Below are 26,948 nucleotides of genomic sequence, written 5' to 3'. Positions count from 1 at the left end.
GCGCAGCGTCTACAAAAACTGACTGATTTCTTCACAGAGAAGACCACGTGGCAACTCCCTTCCTCCCAAGATGGTGCAGGTCACAATGCATTCAGCAACAAAACCTACAAGAAGCACAACTCCTCAGCACGGCAGCATGGACCACGCACAGAGCATTCCACAGGCTCTTCTTCATCCTCCGATACCTCGCCGACACTCAGGAGCCCAGCAAAAGCCAGACAGAGAATGGATGGCACTGACGAGGAGGAAGATCAGGTAAGCCTAAACACACACACAGGCTCTCTAATCTCCCCAGCATCAGCAGCATTTGAATCTTTCCCAGCCTCTGAATCCAATGCTTCACAGTCATACATAAAAGACTTGCTAGTCTCTTTTAAAACATGATTGATGTATCCAATGCGCAGGCAGATGATATATGCTGGCTGAAAGAAAAAACTACGGACTTGGAAGATAGATGCCAGCATAATAATTTAAAGTTCAGAGGCATTCCAGGACACATTGCTCAAGATAACCTCAAGAAATTCCTACAGGATTTAGTCAAAGCAGCTCTTCCTGAAGTAGCTGGCCTAGAGCTCACAATTGACAGAGCCCACCGCTTAGCTAAACCTTCACACTTGCCAGATGCTGTACCCAGAGACGTTATCGCAAGATGTCTATTTTTTCATGTTAAGGACAATCTCCTGCAATATATTTGACTCCAAGGATCGCTTCCAGAGCCATTTAAAAATATCCTGATCTTCAATGATCTCTCGCAAAATACTCTTCAATGTAGAAAGGAATTGCAACCGATCACAAAAGCCCTGAAAGATAAGGGAATTATGTACAAATGGGGATTTCCCACCAAGCTCATTTTCACAATCAACAACAAACGCCTGATGATCTCCTCCCCACAAGATGGAATTAAACTCCTTGCCTCTTACAACATCTCAGTGTCACGTGAGGATCCAAAATCACGAGGTCCATCTCCCGCTTCTAAAGTCAGCATGGATTGGCGTACAGTGAAACGTTGAAGGCTGAGAGCTCGCTCTTAAGTTATGACCTTCTCCCTACCACTAGAGTGGTTAGCTTTCTTTCAAATTTTGCTTACTATCACACTTATGCTGTTTTGTTCTGCCCCATTGTACAAAGTAGGATACTGGACTACTATCCTACCTCAGAATGCTGGTTATAGTTTTTGCCTTCATATGTTTCCATATGTTCTATTTGTAGTTCTTACTCTTTTTGTTTTTACCTTTACCATGTTTCACTGGCAAGACTGCCCATCAAGACCTGATCAACTCTTTGTCTAATTATACCCATTAGCTCACTCCACATATACACATATACACCATGTATTATTGCAATAACCCTTTTAAGTAATTTCTGCTTTACAGGTAGCGCTCCATTTTTACTGCTAAGATGACCCTAAAAATAACCTCAGTTAACGCCAGACGTCTTAATAGTGCGTTTAAAAGCCGTATGCTGTGGAGGGAGGCCTCTGATTGAGCCTGTGATATCATTTTCACACAAGAGACTCACCTGTTAGAGCGTGACACTAAATTTTGTAAACACCATAATTTCCCTACCATCCTCCATAGCACATTCTCCAAAAAAAAGGGGGCGTAGCTATGGCCTTTCATCGCAACCTATCTATCTCTCCCATTTCAACTTCTTTAGATCCACAAGGAAGATATATTATTTTTGTAGGCCGTATTAATAACCAATTATACACATTAGTAAATATATACGCTCCAAACTCTGCTCAAAAGCGATTCCTTTAGTCTCTCTTGAATAAAATTAACGAGCTGAAACAGGGCCCCCTTCTAATAGGAGGAGATCTGAATGCAGGGGTGACTAAACTGGATTATTCCTCCACTTCACCCAAAAAACAAGTTCTACTGCAATCTCTGTTACATTGGAATAACCATGATTTGTGGTGCACATTTCATAGCTCAGAAAGGGACTATTCCTATTTTTCAGCAGTCCATGGCTCCATTCTTGTCTGGACCTCTTCCTGAGCGATAGGGATGTCTTAAAGGGAACCTTAACTGAATCGGGGGTAAAGAGTTTCAATTACCTGGGGCTATTACCAGCCCCCTGCAGCAGTCCTGTGCCCTCGGAGCCACTCTGGAATCCTCCGGTCCCCCGCTGTCACTTAGTTTCGTTTTTGATGACTCACCAGTCGGCCGGCCGTCATGCGTATTATTGGACGCATTCCCTACTGCAATTAGCGCTGTTGCGGACCACAACGCGTACAAAAATACGCATTGCCGTATATCTACGTGTGCGGAATGCGGCAACGCGTATTTTTGTACGCATTGTCGTCCGCAACAGCGCTAATTGCAGTAGGGAATGTGTCCAATAATACGCATGGCGGCCAGCCGACTGGTGAGTCGTCAACAATGAAACTAAGTGACATTGGGGGACCGGAGGATTCCAGAGCGGCTCCGAGGGCACAGGACTGCTGCAGGGGGCTGGTAATAGCCCCAGGTAAGTGAAACTCTTTACCCCCCGTTCAGTTAAGGTTCCCTTTAAGCTTCACGGAATCCACAGCAATTGGGGTAGCGTCTTGGTCTGACCACGCTCCCATTTATGTACATATTAAACAGATTTCTAACACTGTACCTCCCAAACAATGGAAAGTGAATAATTCAGTCCTACTCAATCCTAAACACCAAGACATCATTAAAAAAGAAATCTCAGAGTTCTTCCAAATAAACAACACTCCAGATTCAGGGATTAAACCTGCAACAATCTGGGCAGCACATAAAGCATACATACGAGGGCTCTTAATCAAACTGTCATCTAGACAGAAAAAAGAGAAACTAAAAGTTTACACTGACCTTTTACATAGCATCAAACTTAAAGAAAAAATTAACAAATCCAGCACAAACCCCCAAATTACAAGAGAGCTATTTTTCCTCAGACAGCAGTTAAAGGAATACTATCGATGTATGCATTTATTTTTAAATGCTGTATGTTGTAGCACACATTAGGGCAAGTACTAGAAGCAATTTGATTCCTCACACAGCTGTTCCTCTCAGCTGTAAAATCCTCCGTCAGTTTTGGCGTCAGTGTTGGATACAAAATGTATCTAATACTGAGCTCCCAGAGGGCTAGACCATGTCTCTGCACAGGGGAGTTGCTGGCTCCCAGAGGGCTAGACCATGTCTCTGCAAAGGGGAGATGCTATCAACTCCTCAGTTTATAGTTTAATTATCACCTTGCTGAAAGAATCTTGTGGATATGGTGGTAAGGGGTTAAAGATTCTAGCAATGTGTGTTTATTATCTTTGCTTCTCTTTACTGATAAAGATACTAATAATGCTAATTGTAGACAGTGGTCTGCCCCTCTCAGCAGCTTGTAAAGTGGATGCAGCCTGGAGTGAATTACCTCAAGCAGGCAGCCAGTCTGAGTGTAAACACAGACTCCTGATATAGCTAGTTATATTCCAGCAATATTACAGCCTCAGATCAGCCTGCTGGGAGTGACACAGTGAAATATATTTGTGAGCTGTGTGACAGAGTAACCAAGCAGCTCAGGGTGACCCAAACTACTATGAGCTGTGTGAGAAATGCATTTTTAGACAGGGATAGTGAGAGAGAGACCTGGGTGAATAAATAAAATGCCCCTAGCACTAGTGGTCATGTGTACACTAATATAGAGTATTAAAAAAAAAGTCGTTTCAATCGATAGTACTCCTTTAAAGGATTTACTTAAAGCGGATTATGATTTTAATTTACAAAAATTAAACCTAACGCATTATGCACAAGGCAATAAAGCAGGGAAATTAATGGCCAATTTAGTCAGATCCAAACTGGCCAAAAGTAGAATATCGGCTGTAATCCATCCCAATAAGAGAGAACGCTTAACCCACCCCTGTAAAATCGCTGATGCCTTTAGCGACTTCTATAGTCAGCTTTACAATCTCAAGAATGACCCCAGCACCCCCCCCCCCCCCAACCTTCAGAACAGGACATAAACGCTTTTCTAGACTCCATAAACCCTCCACAAATTTCCCCAGAAAACTTACAAACATTAAATAAACCATTTACGGATATTGAAGTCGGTAAAGCAATCCAATTAGTAAAACTCAACAAAGCCCCGGGCCCGGATGGTTTCAACAATGAATTTTACAAAAATGTCAGCTCGGAGCTAATACCAAATCTTACCCAACTATACAACTCTTTTGCTCAAAATTCCCATATCCCACCTGAATATCTAGAAGCGACTATCTCGCTGATACCTAAATGCAACAAAGATTGTGAGAAACCGGCAAATTACAGACCCATCTCCCTGCTGAACGCAGACACCAAACTTTATGCCAAATTGTTAGCCGTAAGGCTAATGAAAATCACCCCTTCCCTAGTGCTACCTGAACAAGTACTCTTGGTAGACAAGCCCCAGATGCAACCAGGCGAATTATCAACATTGTACGAATGCTTGAGTTAGATCGAAGGCCTTCTCTGCTCCTAGCCTTGGATGCAGAGAAGGCCTTTGATAGGGTTCATTGGAGCTTCCTAAGCCATACTCTGAAAAAAATTGGTTTCAAAGACTTCATCCTATCTGCGATTCTTGCTCTTTACTCTGGACCGACAGCCAAAGTAAATGCGGCAGGATACTTATCTAAAAAAAATTACATATCAAACGGCACACGGCAGGGCTGCCCCCTATCCCCTATAATATTCTCGCTTTTAATGGAAACAATAGCCGAGAAAATCAGAACAAATCATGCTATTAAAGGCATAGAATTTAAAGGTACTATTTATCTAATAAGCCTTTTTGCAGATGATGTATTATTAGCATTCTCAGACCCAATTTCTTCTCTCACCCATATAATGCATGAATTAGAAGCATAAGTATCATACTATAAACTCAACCAACATAAATCAGAATTACTGGGATTCAATATACCCACAAATACCAAACAATGAATTTTGGAAAATGTTACCTTGCCATGGGCCAAACAGTCAATAAAATACCTAGGAATCAAACTCTCACAAAAGTCTTCTGATCTTTTTCTTCTGAATTACCTGCCCTTACTAGCCTCAATAAAAAAAGAATGTAACTCTCTTGATAAACAGAGGTTCTCCTGGTCAGGGAGAATAGCAGCCCTAAAGATGTTCATTCTTACGAAAATCTTGTACATTTTTAGGACAGTTCAGATTACCCTAAAATTAAGCTTTCTAAGAGAACTCCAAAGTGTAATATCTAATTATATTTGGTCTGGAAAGAAACCAAGGGTCTCACAATCTTCCATGAGTCTACATAAACGGCAAGGGGGTATGGGACTCCCCTGAATTAAATCATACTACTATGCTTCTAACTTAGAAAACATCAGAGCCTGGTGGAACAACTCAGTAGATAAAAGATGGGTTGAACTGGAAAGTTCAGTACTAAACTGTCATCCAAGAGACTTACTATTAGCCATTGCCAGCGGCCATAAATATACTACTTTCCCTACCCAACCATTCAGTCCTTACTTCAAGCTTGGGAATACTTCATCAAATACCCACCCAATGGACTAGATAGATCCAAACCCAGGATTCCAATAAGTATATTAAATATAATCTCTAAACACCTCGACTGCAAAAAACTTAATCATAAAAATATTTTTTTTAGACCAACTACTTGAACACGGTCAATTCCCACCTGCTGCCACAATATGCACCAAGTACAACCTTCCTAACTCCTTACTTCTGCCCCTTCATAGCACATGTCTAATATTTACACACAAAGTATTATCTCTTCCAGAACTGCCAACCTTGATTCTGACTATGTTGAATAGCAAGTTTCCAGTACAAGGAGTACATGCACACACCCAAGGTTGCCCTGGGTGTGTGCGTGTTGTTCAGTTAGAGGCGGAAGTCGCAGAGCTAAATAAGCATCTCGCAACACTGAGACGCATACACAACATGGAGATGAGCTTGGATCTCACGATCCAGACACTGAATGGACACTGAAGATGAGGTGGGTGGAGTAAAGCCGGAGCAAGAAGCAGAGGTAGCCGCTAGTTGGGTCACAGTTATAAGGGGTAGGGGAAAAAGTGGCAGGGAGGCTAGTCCCGAGTTGTCCCTCACTAATAAGTATGCATGTTTGCGTAATATTGGGGAGGATGATTCTGGAGTAGCAATGCTGCAGCAGGATGTGCTCCTTAGCAACCAAGGGTGCAGACTGCTGTAACGAGAAAGGGAATAGGAGTGCAGCTAAGGCTAGACAGGTACTGGTGGTAGGGGATTCAATTATTAGGCGCACAGATAGGGTAATCTGTCGAAGAAACCGTGAATGCCGTACAGTCTGTTGCCTCCCGGGTGCTCGGGTTCGGCATGTAGCGGAAATAATTGACAGATTATTGGGTGAGGCTGGGGAAGACCCAGCTGTCATGGTACACATTGGCACCAATGACAAAGTTAGTGGGAGATGGAAGCTCCTCAAAAATGATTTTCAGGTACTTAAAGCAAGGACCTCCAAGGTGGTGTTCTCTGAAATACTGCCAGTGCCACGTGCTACATCTGAGAGACAGAGGGAGCTTAGGGAGTTAAATAAGTGGCTGAGAAATTGGTGTAGGAAGGAAGGGTTTGGGTTCCTGGAGAACTGGGCAGACTTTGTGTGAGAGAACGCGTTTGGTATTGAGGAGGCGGCTGTTTCCGCGTCCAATGCGGCGGTTTGCACGCGGACGTGTGCGTCTGGTGGCAGGGCAGAACGCGGAAAGGCCGCCGCTTGTGATAACAGTGAGGTGGCTGATTCTGCGTCCAGCGCGGCGGTTTGTGCGGAGCGGCGTGGGTCTGGTGTGGCTGGGTCTGTTAGTGCACACAGGCTGAGGAACACGTGCGCGCGTGCTAAGAGGCAGAACTCTTATTCTAAACAGGAGAAGGTCAGCTGATCGCGCTGATCAGCTGACGCCAGGGCAAGATTCTATTGGTTGATCATTCAGGGGTGGTGCTGGGAGCACTGCTCCATATATACTTGATGCTGGCCAGTCTCAAGTTGTCTGCCGTTGCGATCACTACGTGGAAGCACTCAGACCTTTGACAGATCTCACAGTGTGTTTGAACCAGGAGCCCCTGGGAATTCACACTGAGCCAGAAACTTTGTACTATTATTCTGTTTATGCTTAGACTAGTTCCAGGGTGTAGAGACCTGGACCTCACACCCAGATTAGGGAACTGTATTGTCATCTGTGTTATACTCCAGACTAGTTCCAGGGTGCTGAGACCATGGACCTCGCACTCAGATTAGGGAACTGTATTGTCATCTGTGTTATACTCCAGACTAGTTCCAGGGTGCTGAGACCACGGACCTCGCACCTAAGACTAGGAAACTTGTGCAAATCACTCTGTTATACTTCAGACTAGTTCCGGGGTGTAGAGACCAAGGACCTCACACCCAGACTAGGCATTATTTGATATCTGTTAGGACTTGTTGCTTTTCTGACTACTCTTCTGTCATCTGATTCGGTACCTCGTATATCTGATACTCTGTTGCCAAACCCTGCTTGCCTTGGATACCGAATCAGCTTTCTGTCTATGTACTTTATCTGACCGTGTGTTGCCGACCTGACTTGCCTGACCTCGAGAGCTATCTCTCCCATTAAGAGATAGTCTCCAGATCAGATAGTGACACCCACCTTCAGGTGTCACTCACCTTCTGGTCCTTCCTACCTCCAGCCTGACTCCACTCCCTGGGGAGCCTCAGGCTGCTGGAAGAATTTGTGTTCTCCGGAGCAGTATTCCCATACTGCTTACTTTCACCTGCTCAGCAGGTGCGCTGCTCAAAGTATTACAAAGTATTACTGTTACACCAAACACTCATATACCAGAGGCGTCCAGAGGTTAGCAATATATCTGTATTATCGGTGAATCTGCAGATCATCAATAATCAGGTATATATCTGCATTCTTGGTGATACTGCAGATCACCAATAATCAGATTCTTTCTGTGTGCTGACACCAATCGTTACAGAACGGCAGACCAAACCCAAATGGACGCACTCCGCAGCCGTCTTGATTAGTGTTGGGCGAACAGTGTTCGCCACTGTTCGGGTTCTGCAGAACATCACCCTGTTCGGGTGATGTTCGAGTTCGGCCGAACACCTGATGGTGTTCGGCCAAACCGTTCGGCCACATGGCCGAACTAAGAGCGCATGGCCGAACGTTCCCCGAACGTTCGGCTAGCGCTGTGATTGGCCGAACGGGTCACGTGGTTCGGACCCGAACGCGCTCTGATTGGCCGAACTGTCACGTGGTTCGGGTAAATAAATACCCGAACCACGTCATATCTTCGCCATTTGTCTGTGGGTTTAGCTTTGGGTAGGCAGGCAGGGTAGTTCGCGCTCCAGCCACGCTAGCCAGGGTCCCCCCAGTCATTGTGTGTCGCTGCTGGGAACAGTAGTACACCGCTCGCTCAGCCACACTATATAGCATTGTGTTTACTGCCACTCTGTGTACCTCGCTCAGCCACACTATATAGCATTGTGTTTACTGCCACTCTGTGTCTGCTGGGAACAGTAGTACACTGCTCGCTCAGCCAAACTATATAGCATTGTGTTTACTGCCACTCTGTGTACCTCGCTCAGCCACACTATATAGCATTGTGTTTACTGCCACTCTGTGTCTGCTGGGAACAGTAGTACACTGCTCGCTCAGCCAAACTATATAGCATTGTGTTTACTGCCACTCTGTGTACCTCGCTCAGCCACACTATATAGCATTGTGTTTACTGCCACTCTGTGTCTGCTGGGAACAGTAGTACACCGCTCGCTCAGCCACACTATATAGCATTGTGTTTACTGCCACTCTGTGTACCTCGCTCAGCCACACTATATAGCATTGTGTTTACTGCCACTCTGTGTCTGCTGGGAACAGTAGTACACTGCTCGCTCAGCCACACTATATAGCATTGTGTTTACTGCCACTCTGTGTACCTCGCTCAGCCACACTATATAGCATTGTGTTTACTGCCACTCTGTGTCTGCTGGAAACAGTAGTACACTGCTCGCTCAGCCACACTATATAGCATTGTGTTTACTGCCACTCTGTGTACCTCGCTCAGCCACACTATATAGCATTGTGTTTACTGCCACTCTGTGTCTGCTGGGAACAGTAGTACACTGCTCGCTCAGCCACACTATATAGCATTGTGTTTACTGCCACTCTGTGTACCTCGCTCAGCCACACTATATAGCATTGTGTTTACTGCCACTCTGTGTCTGCTGGGAACAGTAGTACACTGCTCGCTCAGCCACACTATATAGCATTGTGTTTACTGCCACTCTGTGTACCTCGCTCAGCCACACTATATAGCATTGTTTTTACTGCCACTCTGTGTCTGCTGGGAACAGTAGTACACTGCTCGCTCAGCCACACTATATAGCATTGTGTTTACTGCCACTCTGTGTACCTCGCTCAGCCACACTATATAGCATTGTGTTTACTGCCACTCTGTGTCTGCTGGGAACAGTAGTACACTGCTCGCTCAGCCACACTATATAGCATTGTGTTTACTGCCACTCTGTGTACCTCGCTCAGCCACACTATATAGCATTGTGTTTACTGCAACTCTGTGTCTGCTGGGAACAGTAGTACACTGCTCGCTCAGCCATACTATATAGCATTGTGTTTACTGCCACTCTGTGTACCTCGCTCAGCCACACTATATAGCATTGTGTTTACTGCCACTCTGTGTCTGCTGGGAACGGGTCACGTGGTTCGGACCCGAACGCGCTCTGATTGGCCGAACTGTCACGTGGTTCGGGTAAATAAATACCCGAACCATGTCATATCTCCGCCATTTGTCTGTGGGTTTAGCTTTGGGTAGGCAGGCAGGGTAGTTCGCGCTCCAGCCACGCTAGCCAGGGTCCCCCCAGTCATTGTGTGTCGCTGCTGGGAACAGTAGTACACCGCTCGCTCAGCCACACTATATAGCATTGTGTTTACTGCCACTCTGTGTCTGCTGGGAACAGTAGTACACTGCTCGCTCAGCCACACTATATAGCATTGTGTTTACTGCCACTCTGTGTACCTCGCTCAGCCACACTATATAGCATTGTGTTTACTGCCACTCTGTGTCTGCTAGGAACAGTAGTACACTGCTCGCTCAGCCACACTATATAGCATTGTGTTTACTGCCACTCTGTGTACCTCGCTCAGCCACACTATATAGCATTGTGTTTACTGCCACTTTGTGTCTGCTGGGAACAGTAGTACACCGCTCGCTCAGCCACACTATATAGCATTGTGTTTACTGCCACTCTGTGTCTGCTGGGAACAGTAGTACACCGCTCGCTCAGCCACACTATATAGCATTGTGTTTACTGCCACTCTGTGTACCTCGCTCAGCCACACTATATAGCATTGTGTTTACTGCCACTCTGTGTCTGCTGGGAACAGTAGTACACCGCTCGCTCAGCCACACTATATAGCATTGTGTTTACTGCCACTCTGTGTACACCGCTCACCCAGCACTATATAGCATTATTGTGTTTACTGCCACTCTGTGTCTGCTGGGAACAGTAGTACACCGCTCACCCGCCACTGTATAGCATTGTGCTCTGTGTCGCTGCTGGGAATAGCGGTACACCGCTCACCCACCACTGTATAGCATTGTGCTCTGTGTCGCTGCTGGGAATAGTGGTACACCGCTCACCCACCACTGTATAGCATTTCTGTACTGCCACTGTACTGCTGCCAGTCAGCGTGTACTTTAAGGATAAGTGAAATGAGGAAGAAATCCAGTGAAAGAGGGAGGGGTATTCGCAGGAGCTATTCCCAGCCCAACAAACTTCCACCTTTGAAAGGTCAATGGAGGAACAGCCAGAAATGTTGTGCCCGGATTCACAACCATTAACTGTGGGAAATGCACCGCGCACTGAAATACAAGGCGAGTCCGAGGAGGACTCGGAAACCCAAATCCCAGAGCAAGTTGGGCAGGAGGGGTTGCAATTGCAGGAGGTCGGCCGACAAGATCTGGAAGACGACGTTGGAGTGAGCTGCGCAGAGGTTGGGGAGCTGGGGAGCTCTACTCCACGGCGGCGGCCCCCCACAATGACATATGACGAGTTTCAGGAGATGGAAGAGGAGGGTATGGACAATGTGGACATAGACCCAGATTTTGTTTGCGAACGAGAACATCGCCGTCGTAGCAGCAGCACAGATGAGTCTGTTGAAGAACCCACTGCTGCACGAGTTCGCCTTGTGCCACAAGGTAGGCGGCGCGCAATTTCAGGCACCACAAGCGTGGAAGTTCAAGTGAGAGGCAAAAGAGGCGCAAACAGAAATCGCCAGCAAGGCAGGTGCTCCAAAGTCTGGGCTTTCTTTGAAGACTGCACTGAGGATGGTACTATGGCGATTTGCAAGGTGTGCAAGACCCGCCTGAGCAGGGGGAAAAGTATTAACAACCTGTCCACCACCAGCATGAGCCGCCACATGCTATCCAAACATCCCACTCTGTGGGCAAATGCGGCAGGACAGGGTACCAGCAACACTGCCTCCCTTGGGGTCACCAGACTCACCACCAGACCCGCCTCAGCAGCAGCAGTAGCCCAGCCATTGCGTGGTTCACAACATTCACAAACATCAGACGAGGCTGACACTGTCACTTTCCGGAGTAGTGCTCTTGAGGTCTCCCAGTGTTCATCAAACACAACAACCAACAGCCGTTCAGTGTGCAGCCCTACGGTTCAGTTGTCTGTCTCGGAGATGTTTGAGCGCAAGAGGAAATTGCCAGCAAATGACCCCCGGGCCGTGGCAGTAACAGCCAGCATAGCCAAGCTTCTGGCCTGCGAAATGCTGCCATATCGAGTGGTGGAGACAAACAGCTTCAAGGGCATGATGTCAGTGGCCATCCCACGTTACGTGGTTCCCAGCCGCTACCACTTTGCGCGCTCTGCAGTGCCTGAGTTGCATGAGCACGTGGTCAGCAAAATAACCCGAAGCTTGAAGAATGCCGTTGCCTGCAAGGTTCACCTCACCACTGACACCTGGACGAGTGCGTTCGGCCAGGGTCGATACATCTCCCTTACCGCGCACTGGGTGAACCTTGTGGAGCCTGGCAGCGATTCCTCACCTGCTATGGCGCGGGTGTTGCCCACGCCGCAAACAGCTGCACCACCGTCCCTCCCACTGGATAACAACAGCAGCACCTACCTCTCTGACTCCTTCTCCTCCAACGCATCTCAAAGCTGTACCTCATCCGGAAACGCTAACCCAGCAGCAGTAGGATAGTGGAAGCAGTGCAGCACAGCTGTTGGCATGCGTCAGCAAGCTTTGCTGAAGCTGATCTGCTTTGGGGATAAGCAGCACACAGGGGAGGAAATTTGGAGGGGAATAAAGGAACAGACGGATTTGTGGCTGGCACCGCTGGACCTGAAACCGGGCATGGTTGTGTGTGATAATGGGAGTAATCTCATTCGCGCTTTAAGGTTGGCTAAGCTGACACACATCCCTTGCCTGGCGCACGTGATGAACCTAGTAGTTCAGCGGTTCCTGAGGACATACCCAGGCGTAGCCGATCTTCTGTTGAAGGTGCGACGAGTGGCCAAACATTGTAGAAATTCCAGTACTGCTTCGGGGGCACTCGCCAAGATGCAGGAGCGCTTCAATCTCCCCCACCATCGCTTGCTGTGTGATGTCCCTACGCGCTGGAATTCTACGCTGCACATGCTAGCCCGCTTTTGCGAGCAAAAGAGTACTGTGGTCCAGTACATGACGGCGCAGTACCGAGGCGCATCCGGACAGCTGCCAAGCTTCTGTGGATCCGATTGGGCCAACATGTTGGACCTCTGCCAAGTCCTCCAAAATTTTGAGCAATCCACGTTGCTTGTGAGCAGTGACAACTCTTCAGTCAGCATTACCATACCACTGCTGTGTTTACTCAAGAGGTCAATGTTGAAAATCAAGGAAACAGCTGTCATGATGCAACTGGGGGAATCTGAAGGAGAAAACGATCAGCGTGATGGTACCAACATCAGGCCATCCACCTCAGGAAACGCTGGCCCCAGCAGCTATGACGAAGAAGAGGAGGAGGAACAGCTGGAGTTGGAGCAGGAATTTCCTGCCACCACTGACGAGGGCCAGAGCGGTGCACGTTGGACTTCCACAATTCAGCGCGAATGGTCAGCAGAAGCAGACCAGGAAGAAGGTGACGACTATGATGCATCACAACAACTATCACAACGCTCACAAGAGGATGATGAGGATTCTGGCAGGACTCTGGCACACATGGCTCAATTCATGCTAGACTGCATTGAACGCGACCCACGCATTGTGCGCATTCTGGACAACACCAATTACTGGGTTTATACCCTTCTGGATCCACGGTACAAACACAATGTCCCAAAACTGCTTGAAGAAAGAGTCAGACAGGTCAAAATGGAAGAATACCAGCAGGCCCTTGTGGAGACTTTAGAGAGGAGATTGACATCCTCCCCCTCCTCTAGCCAGTTGTACGCCGACAGACTGACTTCCGCAAACCCAGGACGACCAGGAGGGCAGCAAACAACACAAGCCGCAGCTAGTGCCCAAAAGGGAATGGTATCGGCAGTGTCCTTGGAGTGGGAAAATTTTATGACACCCATGCAGCAGCAGCCCACAGAACAGCAAGCGTGCAGATCCACCTCCAATACCGATCGCCTGGAGAAAATGGTCAAGGACTACATGTCAGATGGCGTAGCTGTGTTGAACAATCCATCTGCACCCTTCAACTATTGGGTATCGAAGCTAGACACCTGGCACGAACTGGCAATGTACGCAATAGAGGTGCTGGCTTGCCCGGCAGCCAGCGTTATGTCGGAACGCTGTTTCAGTGCTGCCGGAGGCATCGTCACAGATCGGCGTATCCGCCTCTCCACAGAAAATGCAGACCGTCTGACTCAAATTAAAATGAATCAATCCTGGATTGGAAACAACTATGCAACACTCCTGGACCCCAACCAAGTAACATGAACAATGACCATCTGTGATGGGTTAGCGTTTCCGGTCCCTGTTTATTGAACCTCTTTACTGTATTACCTTTATGACTGCATGGCGGCAAAATGCATGCTATCCGCACGCTTCTTGTCCTCATGCAAGGCCTGGGTTGTTGTGTCTGAAAGCGTGGCCTTCTCCTCCTGCGCCTCCTCCTGTTCCATCACGTGTGCTGCTGCTGGGTTAGCGTTGCCGGTCCCTGTTTATGGAACCTCTTATCTTTATTACATTTATGACTGCATGGCGGCAAAATGCATGCTATCCGCACGCTTCTTGTCCTCATGCAAGGCCTGGGTTGTTGTGTCTGAAAGCGTGGCCTTCTCCTCCTGCGCCTCCTCCTGTTCCATCACATGTGCTGCTGCTGGGTTAGCGTTGCCGGTCCCTGTTTATGGAACCTCTTATCTTTATTACATTTATGACTGCATGGCGGTAAAAAGCATGCTATCCGCACGCTTCTTGTCCTCATGCAAGGCCTGGGTTGTTGTGTCTGAAAGCGTGGCCTTCTTCTCCTGCGCCTCCTCCTGTTCCATCACGTGTGCTGCTGCTGGGTTAGCGTTTCCGGTCCCTGTTTATTGAACCTCTCATCTGTATTACATTTATGACTGCATGGCGGCAAAAAGCATTGCTCTATCAGCACGCTTTTTGTCCTCATGCAAGGCCTGGGTTGCGTCTCAAAAAGCGTGGCCTTCTCCTCCTGCGCCTCCTCCTGTTCCATCACGTGTGCTGCTGCTGCTGCTGCTGGGTTAGCGTTGCCGGTCCCTGTTTATTGAACCTCTCATCTTTATTACATTTATGACTGCATGGCGGCAAAAAGCATTGCTATATCCGCACGCTTTTTGTCCTCATGCAAGGCCTGGGTTGCGTCCCAAAAAGCGTGGCCTTCTCCTCCTGCGCCTCCTCCTGTTCCATCACGTGTGCTGCTGCTGCTGCTGCTGGGTTAGCGTTGCCGGTCCCTGTTTATTGAACCTCTCATCTTTATTACATTTATGACTGCATGGCGGCAAAAAGCATTGCTATATCCGCACGCTTTTTGTCCTCATGCAAGGCCTGGGTTGCGTCTCAAAAAGCGTGGCCTTCTCCTCCTGCGCCTCCTCCTGTTCCATCACGTGTGCTGCTGCTGCTGCTGCTGGGTTAGCGTTGCCGGTCCCTGTTTATTGAACCTCTCATCTTTATTACATTTATGACTGCATGGCGGCAAAAAGCATTGCTGTATCCGCACGCTATTTGTCCTCATGCAAGGCCTGGGATGTTGTGTCTCAAAAAGGGTGGCCTTCTCCTCCTGCGCCTCCTCCAGTTCCATCACGTGTGCTGCTGCTGCTGGGTTAGCGTTGCCGGTCCCTGTTTATTGAACCTCTCATCTTTATTACATTTATGACTGCATGGCGGCAAAAAGCATTGCTATATCCGCACGCTATTTGTCCTCATGCAAGGCCTGGGATGTTGTGTCTCAAAAAGCGTGGCCTTCTCCTCCTGCGCCTCCTCCTGTTCCATCACGTGTTCTGCTGCTTGTGCTGGGTTAGCGTTACCGGTCCCTTTTCCTGGAACCTCTTCTCTGTATTACATTTATGACTGCATGGTGACAAAAATCATGTTACCTGTGCAAAGAAACATGACATTTTCCACATTTAAAAGACAGTTTTTCCTTTGAAACTTTACAATCAATTTTCTCAAAAACTATAAGCTCTTTTTCAAATATTTTTTTTCCTCTTGTACCCACTCCCAAGGTGCACATACCCTGCAAATTTGGGGTATGTAGCATGTAAGGAAGCTTTAGAAAGCACGGAAGTTCGGGTCCCCATTGACTTCCATTATGTTCGGAGTTCGGCGCGAACACCCGAACATCGCGGCGATGTTCGGCGAACGTTCGCGAACCCGAACATCTAGGTGTTCGCCCAACACTAGTCTTGATGCACTCACCACCTCGGTGGAAACTTTCACCTCAGTGCTGGGCAATCATCAGACTCAGATCAATGCCTTGTCTGGGTCTGCACGAGCCCTACAGACGGCTGTGGATACCGTGCGATCTCCTCATAGCACAGACATACGCATGTCTGTACCTGAGAAATTTTCTGGTCACAGATCTGACTTCCGGAATTTTAGAAATAGGGTGTTTTCATACTTTGAGTTAAGGCCTAATTCATCAGGTACCATAGCACAGAGAATAACCTATATTAAGACTCTATTGTCAGGGGATTCCCAGACTTGGGCATACAGTCTTCCCACAGGGGATCAGGCCTTGACCTCGGTAGAGGAATTTTTTAATGCTATGGCTATAATTTACGACGACCCGGACATTGCCTCTACCGCTGAGCTGAAGCTCAAGTTGTTACGGCAGGGTAAAGGTCCGGTAGAGAACTATGCTGCAGAGTTTACAAAGTGGGCAGTGTCCGCAAGGTGGGACTCATTCGCTCTTTTAGACTGTTTCCTATCAGGATTGTCAGACGCAGTTTCTGATCTGATGTTGGGCCATCCTGAACCCAAATGTATTGATGAGGCCATATCTTTGGCCATCAGAATTGATCGGAGTTTAAGATACCAAAAACAGACCGGGGGTAGGAGTAATGTGCGATACATGTCTTATACAGCCTCTCCTCCAGTTTCATCACCACCAGCATCCCCTCCACCGGAACCAATGCAGATTGGTCGGTCGAGATTGTCCCAGGTGGAACGGAGACGTAGGGAAAAAGAGCAGCTCTGTCTATACTGTGCAGAGGGGGGTCATAAAGTGCAGAATTGTCCCAAGAAGTCGGGAAACGCTGCCGCCTAGGTGTAGTCAGAGGTAATACCCTAGGCGTGCAGTCTCTACCTCTAGATGATAAACGTTTTCTTCTCCCTTGCACTATATCCTGGCAGGATAAGACAGAGACTACTGAGGCCTTTATAGATTCTGGCTCAGCAGCTAACTTTATGGATTATGAATTTGCTAAAAAAATTGGGGATCCCGATCTCTCTATTGAAACAACAGATCCGGGTCACTGCAGTGGATGACTCCCCCCTGCAAAGTAATCACCCTCTCTCTCAGACCCCAGACTTGGGGGTCACAATAGGGGTGTTACATAGAGAAAGTTTATCATTTTTTGTGTTACGAATGGCAACCTCCACGATCATTCTTGGCATGCCATGGTTACAGATTCACTCGCCTCAGATCAATTGGGCTACTGGTCAGCTAACGACCTGGTCTACCCACTGCTATCATCATTGTTTAGCGAAAGTAACCTTTGGTAAAACCAAGATTGATATGAAGGGTTTGCCAGATCAGTATTCACAGTTTGCGGACGTGTTTTGTCCCAAGGCAGCAGATAAACTTCCTCCACACCATCCTTTTGATTGCCCCATTGATCTCAGGTCTGGTTGTATGCCCCCTAGAGGTCACCTCTATAATTTGTCAGGGCCAGAGAAATTGGCCATGCAGGAATACATACGAGAAAACTTAGCTAAAGGTTTTATTCGCCCTTCTCGGTCCCTGGCAGGGGCAGGGTTCTTTTTTGTGAAAAAGAAGGATGGAGGCCTCCGTCCATGCATTGATTATCGGGGCCTAAATAAGATCACAGTAAAAAATCGCCATCCCTTGCCTTTAATAGACGATTTGTTTACTCAGGTCACCAATGCTAAGATTTTCTCGAAACTGGATTTAGGGGTGCATACAATCTTGTGAGAATCAGGGACGGTGATGAGTGGAAGACGGTCTTTAACACACCCGACGGGCACTATGAGTACCTGGTGATGCCCTTCGGGTTGTGTAACGCCCCGGCCATCTTTCAAGAATTAATTAATTAAGTCTTCAGAGAGGTATTGGGCAGATTCGTCTTAGTATACTTAGACGACATACTAATCTTCTCGTCCAGCCTCTCTGAGCACAGAAAACCCGTTGAATTTGTGTTACGGAAATTGAGACAGAATATGCTCTACGCTAAGCTGGAGAAGTGCATTTTCGAGGTAACATCTGTCACCTTTTCCTGGGGTACATTATTTCAACCTCCGGTCTCTCTATGGACCCTGGGAAAGTCTCAGCTGTGCTGGAGTGGCCTCAACCTGTGGGTCTGAAGGCACTCCAGAGGTTCCTGGGGTTCGCCAATTACTATAGGTTTATAAAGGGGTACTCTACGGTGATTTCACTCATCACTGGTCCCCTGAGGCCCATGCTGCTTTCTCCATCCTAAAGAAGTTGTTCTGTACTGCACCCATTTTGAGACATGTCGACACACCACTTTCCCCTTTATTGTAGAGGTAGATGCCTCAGAGGTAGGGGTGGGGGCTGTGTTGTCTCAGCGTTCTGGGCTGCAGGGAAGGTTACACCCTTGTGCCTATTTTTCTCGTAGGTTTTCGCCCACAGAGAAAAACTACGATATAGGCAATAGGGAACTTCTAGCCATTAAGTTGGCCTTTGAGGAATGGCGACATTGGCTAGAAGTAGTGTTGGGCGAACACCTAGATGTTCGGGTTCGCGAACGTTCGCCGAACATCGCCGCGATGTTCGGGTGTTCGCGCCGAACTCCGAACATAATGGAAGTCAATGGGGACCCGAACTTTCGTGCTTTGTAAAGCTTCCTTACATGCTACATACCCCAAATTAGCAGGGTATGTGCACCTTGGGAGTGGGTACAAGAGGGAAAAAAATATTTGAAAAAGAGCTTATAGTTTTTGAGAAAATTGATTGTAAAGTTTCAAAGGAAAAACTGTCTTTTAAATGTGGAAAATGTCATGTTTCTTTGCACAGGTAACATGCTTTTTTTCGCCATGCAGTCATAAATGTAATACAGAGAAGAGGTTCCAGGAAAAGGTACCGGTAACGCTAACCCAGCACCAGCAGCAGCAGACGTGATGGAACAGGAGGAGGCGCAGGAGAAGAAGGCCACACTTTGTGAGACACAACAACCCAGGCCTTGCATGAGGACAAGAAGCGTGCGGATAGCATGCTTTGTACCGCCATGCAGTCATAAATGTAATAAAGATAAGTGGTTCAATAAACAAGGACCACGCGGCAACGCTAACCCAGCAGCAGCAGACGTGATGGAACAGGAGGAGGCGCAGGAGGAGAAGGCCACGCTTTGTGAGACACAACAACCCAGGCCTTGCATGAGGACAAGAAGCGTGCGGATAGCATGCTTTGTACCGCCATGCAGTCATAAATGTAATAAAGATAAGTGGTTCAATAAACAGGGACCACGCAGCAACGCTAACCCAGCAGCAGCAGACGTGATGGAACAGGAGGAGGCGCAGGAGGAGAAGGCCACGCTTTGTGAGACACAACAACCCAGGCCTTGCATGAGGACAAGAAGCGCGCGGATAGCATGCTTTGTACCGCCATGCAGTCATAAATGTAATAAAGATAAGTGGTTCAATAAACAGGGACCACGCGGCAACGCTAACCCAGCAGCAGCAGACGTGATGGAACAGGAGGAGGCGCAGGAGGAGAAGGCCACGCTTTGTGAGACACAACAACCCAGGCCTTGCATGAGGACAAGAAGCGTGCGGATAGCATGCTTTGTACCGCCATGCAGTCATAAATGTAATAAAGATAAGTGGTTCAATAAACAGGGACCACGCGGCAACGCTAACCCAGCAGCAGCAGACGTGATGGAACAGGTGGAGGCGCAGGAGGAGAAGGCCACGCTTTGTGAGACACAACAACCCAGGCCTTGCATGAGGACAAGAAGCGTGCGGATAGCATGCTTTGTACCGCCATGCAGTCATAAATGTAATAAAGATAAGTGGTTCAATAAACAGGGACCACGCGGCAACGCTAACCCAGCAGCAGCAGACGTGATGGAACAGGAGGAGGCGCAGGAGGAGAAGGCCACGCTTTGTGAGACACAACAACCCAGGCCTTGCATGAGGACAAGAAGCGTGCGGATAGCATGCTTTGTACCGCTATGCAGTCATAAATGTAATAAAGATAAGTGGTTCAATAAACAGGGACCACGCGGCAACGCTAACCCAGCAGCAGCAGACGTGATGGAACAGGAGGAGGCGCAGGAGGAGAAGGCCATGCTTTTTGAGACACAACAACCCAGGCCTTGCATGAGGACAAAAAGCGTGCGGATATAGCAATGCTTTTTGCCGCCATGCAGTCATAAATGTAATACAGATGAGAGGTTCAATAAACAGGGACCGGAAACGCTACACCATCCCAGATGTTAATTGGTCATGTTACTTGGTTGGGGTCCTGGAGTGTTGCATAGTCATTTCCAATCCAGGATTGATTCATTTTAATTTGAGTCAGACGGTCTGCATTTTCTGTGGAGGGGCGGATACGCCGATCTGTGACGATGCCTCCGGCAGCACTGAAACAGCGTTCCGACATAACGCTGGCTGCCGGGCAAGCCAGCACCTCTATTGCGTACATTGCCAGTTCGTGCCAGGTGTCTAGCTTCAATACCCAATAGTTGAAGGGTGCAGATGGATTGTTCGACACAGCTACGTCATCTGACATGTAGTCCTTGACCATCTTCTCCAGGCGATCGGTGTTGGAGGTGGATCTGCACGCTTGCTGTTCAGTGGGCTGCTGCTGCATGGGTGTCATAAAATTTTCCCACTCCAAGGACACTGCCGATACCATTCCCTTTTGGGCACTAGCTGCGGCTTGCGTTGTTTGCTGCCCTCCTGGTCGTCCTGGGTTTGCGGAAGTCAGTCTGTCGGCGTACAACTGGCTAGAGGAGGGGGAGGATGTCAATCTCCTCTCTAAAGTCTCCACAAGGGCCTGCTGGTATTCTTCCATTTTGACCTGTCTGACTCTTTCTTCAAGCAGTTTTGGAACATTGTGTTTGTACCGTGGATCCAGAAGGGTATAAACCCAGTAATTGGTGTTGTCCAGAATGCGCACAATGCGTGGGTCACGTTCAATGCAGTCTAGCATGAATTGAGCCATGTGTGCCAGAGTCCTACCAGAATCCTCATCATCCTCTTGTGAGCGTTGTGATAGTTGTTGTGATGCATCATAGTCGTCACCTTCCTCCTGGTCTGCTTCTGCTGACCATTCGCGCTGAATTGTGGAAGTCCAACGTGCACCGCTCTGGCCCTCGTCAGTGGTGGCATGAAATTCCTGCTCCAACTCCAGCTGTTCCTCCTCCTCTTCTTCGTCATAGCTGCTGGGGCCAGCATTCCCTGAGGCGGATGGCCTGATGTTGGTACCATCACGCTGATCGTTTTCTCCTTCAGATTCCCCCAGTTGCATCATGACAGCTGTTTCCTTGATTTTCAACATTGACCTCTTCAGTAAACACAGCAGTGGTATGGTAATGCTGACTGAAGAGTTGTCACTGCTCACAAGCAACGTGGATTGCTCAAAATTTTGGAGGACTTGGCAGAGGTCCAACATGTTGGCCCAATCGGATCCACAGAAACTTGGCAGCTGTCCGGATGCGCCTCGGTACTGCGCCGTCATGTACTGGACCACTGCACTCTTCTGCTCACAAAAGCGGGCTAGCATGTGCAGCGTAGAATTCCAGCGCGTAGGGACATCACACAGCAAGCGATGGTGGGGGAGATTGAAGCGCTCCTGCATCTTGGCGAGTGCCCCCGAAGCAGTACTGGAATTTCTACAATGTTTGGCCACTCGACGCACCTTCAACAGAAGATCGGCCACGCCTGGGTATGTCCTCAGGAACCGCTGAACTACTAGGTTCATCACGTGCGCCAGGCAAGGGATGTGTGTCAGCTTAGCCAACCTTAAAGCGCGAATGAGATTACTCCCATTATCACACACAACCATGCCCGGTTTCAGGTCCAGCGGTGCCAGCCACAAATCCGTCTGTTCCTTTATTCCCTTCCAAATTTCCTCCCCTGTGTGCTGCTTATCCCCAAGGCAGATCAGCTTCAGCAACGCTTGCTGACGCATGCCAACAGCTGTGCTGCACTGCTTCCACGATCCTACTGCTGCTGGGTTAGCGTTTCCGGATGAGGTACAGCTTTGAGATGCGTTGGAGGAGAAGGAGTCAGAGAGGTAGGTGCTGCTGTTGTTATCCAGTGGGAGGGACAACACCCGCGCCATAGCAGGTGAGGAATCGCTGCCAGGCTCCACAAGGTTCACCCAGTGCGCGGTAAGGGAGATGTATCGACCCTGTCCGAACGCACTCGTCCAAGTGTCAGTGGTGAGGTGAACCTTGCAGGCAACGGCATTCTTCAAGCTTCGGGTTATTTTGCTGACCACGTGCTCATGCAACTCAGGCACTGCAGAGCGCGCAAAGTGGTAGCGGCTGGGAACCACGTAACGTGGGATGGCCACTGACATCATGCCCTTGAAGCTGTTTGTCTCCACCACTCGATATGGCAGTATTTCGCAGGCCAGAAGCTTGGCTATGCTGGCTGTTACTGCTACGGCCCGGGGGTCATTTGCTGGCAATTTCCTCTTGCGCTCAAACATCTCCGACACAGACAACTGAACCGTAGCGCTGCACACGGAAGGGCTGTTGGTTGTTGTGTTTGATGAACACTGGGAGACCTCAAGAGCACTACTCCGGAAAGTGACAGTGTCAGCGTCGTCTGATGCTTGTGAATGTTGTGAACCACGCAATGGCTGGGCTACTGCTGCTGCTGAGGCGGGTCTGGTGGTGAGTCTGGTGAACCCAAGGGAGGCAGTGTTGCTGGTACCCTGTCCTGCCGCGTTTGCCCACAGAGTGGGATGTTTGGATAGCATGTGGCGGCTCATGCTGGTGGTGGAGAGGTTGTTAATACTTTTCCCCCTGCTCAGGCGGGTCTTGCACACCTTGCAAATCGCCATGGTAACATCCTCAGTGCAGTCTTCAAAGAAAGCCCAGACTTTGGAGCACCTGCCTTACTGGCGATTTCTGTTTGCTCCTCTTTTGCCTCTCACTTGAACTTCCACGCTTGTGGTGCCTGAAATTGCGCGCCGCCTACCTTGTGGCACAAGGCGAACTCGTGCAGCAGTGGGTTCTTCAACAGACTCATCTGTGCTGCTGCTATGACGGCGATGTTCTCGTTCACAAACAAAATCTGGGTCTCTGTCCACATTGTCCATACCCTCCTCTTCCATCTCCTGAAACTCGTCATATGTCATTGTGGGGAGTAGAGCTCCCCAGAACAACCTCTGCGCAGCTCACTCCAACGTCGTCTTCCAGATCTTGTCGGCCGACCTCCTGCAATTGCAACCCCTCCTGCCCAACTTGCTCTGGGATTTGGGTTTCCGAGTCCTCCTCGGACTCGCCTTGTATTTCAGTGCGCGGTGTATTTCCCACAGTTAATGGTTGTGAATCCGGGCACAACATTTCTGGCTGTTCCTCCATTGACCTTTCAAAGGTGGAAGTTTGTTGGGCTGGGAATAGCTCCTGCGAATACCCCATTGTGTCCTGAGGTAATTCATCGGACTGGTTATCTGGCAGTTGTGTGCGTGGTGTCGCTGCCGGTTGTGTCAGCTTTGTGCCCACTGGCTCCTTGTAACTGGCTGAGGACTCGGACCTTGTGCGTGATGTGCTGGTGCTGCTTAACCCACTGCTGGACGCTTGAGAGGTCATCCAAGTAATTATCTGGTCCTGTTCTTTTGGATTTGTGAGGGTTGTTGTCCTGGACAACATGGGCGGTATTGAGTGGGTTTTCTTGGGGGCTCCCCTGTGGCCTGTACGTGAACCGTCAGGGGAAACACCTCTTCCCTTGCCCCTCCCTCTTTCACCGGATTTTTTCCTCATTTCACTTATCCTTACAGTACACGCTGACTGGCAGCAGTACAGTGGCAGTACAGAAATGCTATACAGTACCACTATTCCCAGCAGCGACACAGAGCACAATGCTATACAGTGGCGGGTGAGCGGTGTACTACTATTCCCAGCAGACACAGAGTGGCAGTAAACAGAATGCTATATAGTGTGGCTGAGCGAGGTACACAGAGTGGCAGTAAACAGAATGCTATATAGTGTGGCTGAGCGAGCGGAGTACTACTATTCCCAGCAGACACAGAACATTAAACAGAATGCTATATAGTGTGGCTGAGCGAGGTACACAGAGTGGCAGTAAACAGAATGCTATATAGTGTGGCTGAGCGAGCGGTGTACTACTATTCCCAGCAGACACAGAACAGTAAACAGAATGCTATATAGTGTGGCTGAGCGAGGTACACAGAGTGGCAGTAAACAGAATGCTATATAGTGTGGCTGAGCGAGCGGTGTACTACTATTCCCAGCAGACACAGAACAGTAAACAGAATGCTATATAGTGTGGCTGAGCGAGCGGTGTACTACTATTCCCAGCAGACACAGAACAGTAAACAGAATGCTATATAGTGTGGCTGAGCGAGGTACACAGAGTGGCAGTAAACAGAATGCTATATAGTGTGGCTGAGCGAGCGGTGTACTACTATTCCCAGCAGACACAGAACAGTAAACAGAATGCTATATAGTGTGGCTGAGCGAGCGGTGTACTACTATTCCCAGCAGACACAGAACAGTAAACAGAATGCTATATAGTGTGGCTGAGCGAGGTACACAGAGTGGCAGTAAACAGAATGCTATATAGTGTGGCTGAGCGAGCGGTGTACTACTATTCCCAGCAGACACAGAACAGTAAACAGAATGCTATATAGTGTGGCTGAGCGAGGTACACAGAGTGGCAGTAAACAGAATGCTATATAGTGTGGCTGAGCGAGCGGTGTACTACTATTCCCAGCAGACACAGAACAGTAAACAGAATGCTATATAGTGTGGCTGAGCGAGGTACACAGAGTGGCAGTAAACAGAATGCTATATAGTGTGGCTGAGTGAGCGGTGTACTACTATTCCCAGCAGACACAGAACAGTAAACAGAATGCTATATAGTGTGGCTGAGCGGTGTACCACTATTCCCAGCAGCGACACACAGCACAATGCTATACAGTGGCGGGTGAGCGGTGTTCCACTATTCCCAGCAGCGACACAGAGCACAATGCTATACAGTGGCGGGTGAGCGGTGTACTACTATTCCCAGAAGACACAGAGTGGCAGTAAACAGAATGCTATATAGTGTGGCTGAGCGAGGTACACAGAGTGGCAGTAAACAGAATGCTATATAGTGTGGCTGAGCGAGCGGTGTACTACTATTCCCAGCAGGCACAGAACAGTAAACAGAATGCTATATAGTGTGGCTGAGCGGTGTACCACTATTCCCAGCAGCGACACACAGCACAATGCTATACAGTGGCGGGTGAGCGGTGTACCACTATTCCCAGCAGCGACACAGAGCACAATGCTATACAGTGGCGGGTGAGCGGTGTACCACCGTGCTTTGCAGACCCTTGACCCAGCGGAAGACAAACCAAGTCAAAAGCTTTTGCCAAGAATGTTTTATGGAGGGAATATGCAGGTTATATGCAGTGAGGTGAGTTCACTCAACACAAAGGTAGTTAGATGAAGTGAGGTGGGTTCACTGAACACAAAAGGTAGTTAGATGCAGTCAGGTGAGTTCACTCAACACAACAGGTACTAGTAGGTATATGCAGTACTGGGTAGTACAATGTGCAGCTCCCCGTCACACACACAGGTAGTCACTGAATGTGCTGCTGCTGGCTGGGCTGCTGGCAGTGGCACACACACAGTATGAATTAGCAATGCTGTCTAAGCAACACAAGTGTCAGTTTGACACACAGAAAAAAAAAATGATCACACGAACAGGATTAGCTCTGAAAAGAGCTGTTGAATGAGGGGTGCTATTAAAGCAATAAGATTCAGCCAGGAGCAAGCTAAGAAGCCAAGAGCCTGACTAATCTGTCCCTAGGAGAAAAAGTCTGCAGCAGCTCGCCCTAGTCTGTCTATGTGCAGGCACACGAGTGAGTGTAATGGCCGCCGGAGCCTGCCTTATATAAGGGGTGGGTGGGGCTCCAGGGCTGAGTGTAGCCGGATTGGCTACAATGTGCCTGCTGACTGTGATGTAGAGGGTCAAAGTTGACCCTCATAGAGCATTATGGGGCGAATCGAACTTCCGGGAAAGTTCGCCTTCACTGGCGGAGGCGAAACCACCCGAAGTTCGCCTGGAACCATTCGCCGGCGAACCGTTCTGCCCATCTCTAGTGCCCTATTGTGGCCAAAAAGTAAAGTAAAACCAAATACACCCCAGTGTAACATAAGACACGTTTACATTTAATCATTTATTAAATATTTACTATTGTTTAACCCCTTCCACCCCAAACCCATAGTTACCAAAATAAAACTTGTAAAATAAAACATATAAATGTTGCTTTTGTAAATAAAAGTTTATAATTATTTTATAGTATAAAAAAAACACTAAACTGAAAAAAAAACCTTTGTTTCCAAATAAAATATTGTCGCCATACATTGTATTAGGGACACAACTTAAATGTTGCAAAAATCGGGACAAATGGGCAAATAAAATGTGACTGTTTTACCTACAATAGCACATTTTATTTTTAAACTACAATGGCTAACAGCTGAGAAATTATGATTTTTTGAAACTTTTTTCTTCTTCTTCCCTGTAAAATGCATATATAATAAAATAATTCTTAGCAAAAAGTACTGCCCAAAGAAAGCCTAGTTTATCCAGAAAAAAAATAATATATTGATCATTTCAGTGTGATAAGTAGTCATAAAGTTATTGGCAAATGAATGGGAGGAGCGTTATGTGAAAATTGCTCTGGTCTTGAAGTGGAAAAAACCTGTGGTAGGGAAGTGGTTGATATACAGATCCCTTACTACCTGGGGAGATATGTTCTGGGGATCTCATGCTCCTCCAGGTTGGGCAGCACCACAATAGCCATTCAGATTTCACCCATTCACGTCAATGGGAACATTTAGAAGGCTGCCATTTTCACAGTACTAAAACCAGAGTCCTCAAACTTGACACAGTTATTTACTTGGTGACTGAGGTTACTGTAAAAATTCAGGAAAAGTCTCCCCCACTCCCCCCCGAACACCTGGGCAAAATCACAACAGCCAATCAGATTGCACCCATTCACGTAATTGGGAAAGCTTAGAAGGCTGCCATTCTCACAGTAATAAAGCCAGAGTCCTCAAATTTGGCACAGTTGGTCAAATAGTGATCGGGTTTAAAAATTCAGGCAAAGTGGGTGGAG

General features: G+C 48.1%; 1 protein-coding gene across 2 annotated transcripts in view; it reads right to left on the bottom strand.

Annotated features, from left to right (window-relative positions):
- Positions 1 to 26,948, bottom strand: part of MAT1A (methionine adenosyltransferase 1A) — an 821,556-nt gene that overhangs the window by 56,541 nt on the left and 738,067 nt on the right. The gene's annotated exons all lie outside the window — the stretch shown is intronic.

This window comes from Hyperolius riggenbachi, chromosome 10 (genome assembly GCF_040937935.1).
Source record: "Hyperolius riggenbachi isolate aHypRig1 chromosome 10, aHypRig1.pri, whole genome shotgun sequence".
In the NCBI taxonomy this organism is placed as follows: domain Eukaryota; kingdom Metazoa; phylum Chordata; class Amphibia; order Anura; family Hyperoliidae; genus Hyperolius; species Hyperolius riggenbachi.
This window is presented reverse-complemented; position numbering and strand designations above follow the sequence as displayed.